We start from the raw sequence: 4096 nt of genomic DNA on the forward strand, positions 1-4096 counted from the left end.
ATTGATGTGGTGCAGGCAAAGACTCTCCTGAAAATAAAGAACTGCTATCATATGAGCCACCTACCTTGGCCTGCATCTCAGTCTCTATTGCTACAGGCCAGCTCAGATGACAAAGATCTAACTTGCAGCCATGAGCAGCAGTGAGTGCTTCAAGAGTGGACGATCTGGCCATGGGCCTGGGAATGACCTACTGGTGGAGGGCATGATTGTGGAATTCGAAGCCATGGCAGAGTGGTTTCCTGTTTGTTTCCTCCTCTCTTCCAGACATCTGTTGTTGCTGTGGTGAGTCTGGTCATCTTGCCAAGGATTGTGATCTTCAGAAGGATGCCTGCTATAACTGCAGTAGAGATGGCCACATTGCCAAGGACTGCAAAGAAACTAAGAGAGACTGAGAACAATGCTGCTACAACTGTGGCAAACCAGACCATCTGGCTCAAGACCGTAACTATGCAGATGAGCAGAAGTATTATTCTTGTGGAGAATTTGGACATATTCAAAAAGACTGCACCAAAGTGAAGTGCTATAGGTGTAGCGAAACTGGTCATGTAGCCATCAACTGCAGCAAGACAAGTGAAGTCAACTGTTACTTCTGTGGCAAATCATGGCACCTTACACAAGAATGCATGACTGAGGCCACAGCTTAAATATTTCCTTTGTTGTCTCTTCTTTTTCTAGTTGATGGTTGTATTATTTTCTCTGAATCTTCTTCACTGGCTAAAGATTAGCAGATAGAGTCTACTCTCAAGCCAGATAGAGTTTCACTTACCATGTAGAAGGAGGAAAGGGTGAAAAAAAATCAACCTTCTGCATTTAACTACCAAAAAAAGTTTATGTTTAGTTTGGTAGAGATGTTACATAGAATGCTTTGTTAAAGAACCCCCTTTCCATGCCATTAGTAAATAGGGATGGATGAATGGGAGGGGTTGAATCAGACCAGCAAGCCAGTTCTGGGTTTCTTGAATACATTCCCATGTAGGAGGTAAAAACCAATTCTGGGAGTATCTGTTAGTTTCCATTAATAACATTAATTTTAGCATAATGATGGCCTTGGATCGTCTGACTTCAGTAGCTGTTAAATAACATCAAATAACATATGTATCAGGCCCTACATAGAACATACAGTTGAGTGGGAGTAAATAAAATAAGAAGATAAATGAGTGTGTTAAAAAATTAATTAAACTGATTAAAAAACTATTAATCAGACTCATCAAAAAAAAAAAAAGAGAAAGAACCCAAATAAGTAAAGTCAGATAGAGGAGAAGTGACAACTGACACCACAAAAATCCAAAGGATTATCAGAAAATACTATGAACAATTATATGCCAACAAATTGGACAACCTGAAGAAATGGACCAATTCCTAGAAATGTGAAATATTCCAAGACTAAATCAAGAAGAAACAGAAAATCTGAATAGACCAATTATGATCAATGAAATTGAAATTGTAATTTAAAAACTCCCCAAAAACAATAGTCCTAGACCAGATGGCTTCACAGGTGAACTTTTACCAAATATTAAAAGAAGAATTAACACCCACCGCTCTCAAATTATTTCAAAAAATTCAAGAGGAGGGAAGGCTCCTAAGCTTACTTTATGAGGCCAGCATTATCCGTATTCTAATTCCTAACAAAGACATTACTAAAACCAGGAAATTATAGGCCAATATCCCTGATGAATATAAATGCAGAAATCCTCAACAAAATATTAGAAAACTGAAATATACAATATATTAAAAAGATCATACAGGTGATCAAGTGGGATTTATTCCTGGGATGTAAGGTTGGTTCAATATCTGTAAACCAATTAAGATGATATACTATGCAAACAAAATAAAATATAAAATCACATGATCTTAGCAATAGATGCTGAAAGAGCATTTGACAAAACCCAGCACCCATTTATGATAATAAAAAAATAACCTTTTAGCAAAATGGGAAGAGAGGGAACAAACCTCAACATAATAAAGGCCATAAATGACATAACCACAGCTAACCACATATTCAACAGGGAAAAGCTAAAAGTAGTTTTTATATCAGGAACAAGACAGGGATGTCTGCTTTCACAACTCTTATTCAACATAGTGTTGGAAGTTTTACCTACAACAATCAAATAAGAATGAAAAAAAAAGTCATCTAAATTGGAAATGAAGAAGGAAAGCTGTCATTATTTGCAGATGACATGTTATTATACATAGAGAACCCTAAAAATTCCACCACAAGACTATTAGAACTAATTCAATAAAGTAGAAGTATACAAAATAAATATTCAGAAATTGATTGCATTTTATACACTAATAATGAATTATCAGAAAGAGAAATTAAAAGAACAACCCCATTTACAATGCATCAGAAAATTAAAATAAAATACCTAGGAATAAATTTAACCAAGGAGGTAAAAGACCTGTACTCAGAAAATCATAAGACACTGAAGAAGATGCAAATAATTGGAGGCATATACTATATTCATAGATAGAATTAACATTGTTACAATGTCCATACTACCCAAAACAATGTATAAATTCAATGCTATCCCTATCAAGATACCAATGGTGTATTCCATAGAACTAGATGAAATACTCCAAAAATTTATATGGAACCACTGAAGATCCTGAATAGCAACAGAAATCTTGAGAAAGAGCAAAGTTGGAGGCATCATGCTACCCGATATCAAACTGTACTACAATCAAAACAGCATGGCACTGGCATAAAAACAGACATGGATCAATGGAACAGAATAAAGAGCCCAGAAATAAACCCATGCCTATTGTTCAATTAATATATGACAAAAGAGATAAGAATATACTATGGGTTAAGGACAATCTATTCAATAAATGGCATTAAAAAATCAGACAAATAAATGCAAAAAAAAAAAGAAACTAGACCAACTTCTTACACTGTATACAAGAATTAGCTCAAAACAGATTAAAGACTTAAATGTAAAACTCAGAACCATAAAACTAGAAGAAAACATAGGCAGTAAACTCATACATTTCTGTTAGCAATATTTTTCTCTTATATGTCTCTTTGAGCAAGGGAAACAAAAGAACAAGTAAATAAATAGGACTACATGAACAAAATGAAAATCTGCTGAATCGGGAAGATATTTACCAATGTTACACCTAATAAAGGGTTAATATCCAAAATTTATGAAGAACTCATACAAATCAACACCCCAAAATCAAACAATCCAGTTAAAAACTGGATTGGTCATCTGTACCTCCTCCAAGGACAGGTACAGATGACCAATATACATATGAAAAGATACTCTACATCAGGGGTACAGATGACCAATATACATATGAAAAGATACTCTACATCAGTAATCCTCAGAGAAATGCACATTAAAACCACAATGAGATATCACTTCAAACCTGTCAGAATGGCTAGCATCAATAAAGCAACAAACAACAAGTGTTGGTCAGGATGTGGAGAAAGGGAACTCTAGTGCAACTATTGGTGGGAATGCAAATTGGTGCAGCCACTATGGAAAACAGTATAGAGGTTACTCAAAAAATTAAAATGCAACTGTCTTATGACCCAGCAATACTACTTCTAGGAGTATATCTGAAGAAACATGAAACATTAATTGGAAAGAATATATGCAACCCTATGTTCATTACAGTGTAATTTACAATAGCCAAGATATGAGAGGAGCCAGTGCTCATCAAAAGATGAGTGTATAAAAAAAGTTGTACACATATACAATGGACTATTACTTGGCCATAAAAGTGGATAAAACCTTACCATTTGTGATAACATGGATGGACCTAAAGGGTATTATGCTAAGTGAAATAAGTTAGATAAAGAAAGGTGAATGCCATATGATTTCACTTATATGTAGAATCTGAAGAACAACATAAATGAACAAACAAAACAGAAACAAACTCATAGATGCAGAGAACAAACTGATGGTTGTCAGAAAAGATGGGTTTGGAGGGGCTGAGTGAAAAAGGTGAAGTGATTAAGAAGCACAAATTGGTAATTACAAAATAGTAACAGGAATAAAAAGTACAGCAAAGGGAATATAGCCAGTAATACTTTAATAACTATGTATGGGGTCAGATGGGTATTTGAATAATTAGGGAGATCATTTTATAA

The 4096-nt window shown here is 34.8% G+C and overlaps 1 pseudogene; it reads left to right on the plus strand.

The window, feature by feature from the left end:
- Positions 1-130: 130 nt before the first annotated feature.
- On the plus strand, positions 131-644 carry LOC123831295 (annotated as a pseudogene).
- The last annotated feature ends 3452 nt before the right edge of the window (positions 645-4096 follow it).

The sequence above is a fragment of the Phyllostomus hastatus genome, unplaced genomic scaffold (genome assembly GCF_019186645.2).
Source record: "Phyllostomus hastatus isolate PE091 unplaced genomic scaffold, TTU_PhHast_1.1 phas_scaffold_1674, whole genome shotgun sequence".
NCBI classification, from domain to species: Eukaryota; Metazoa; Chordata; class Mammalia; order Chiroptera; family Phyllostomidae; genus Phyllostomus; species Phyllostomus hastatus.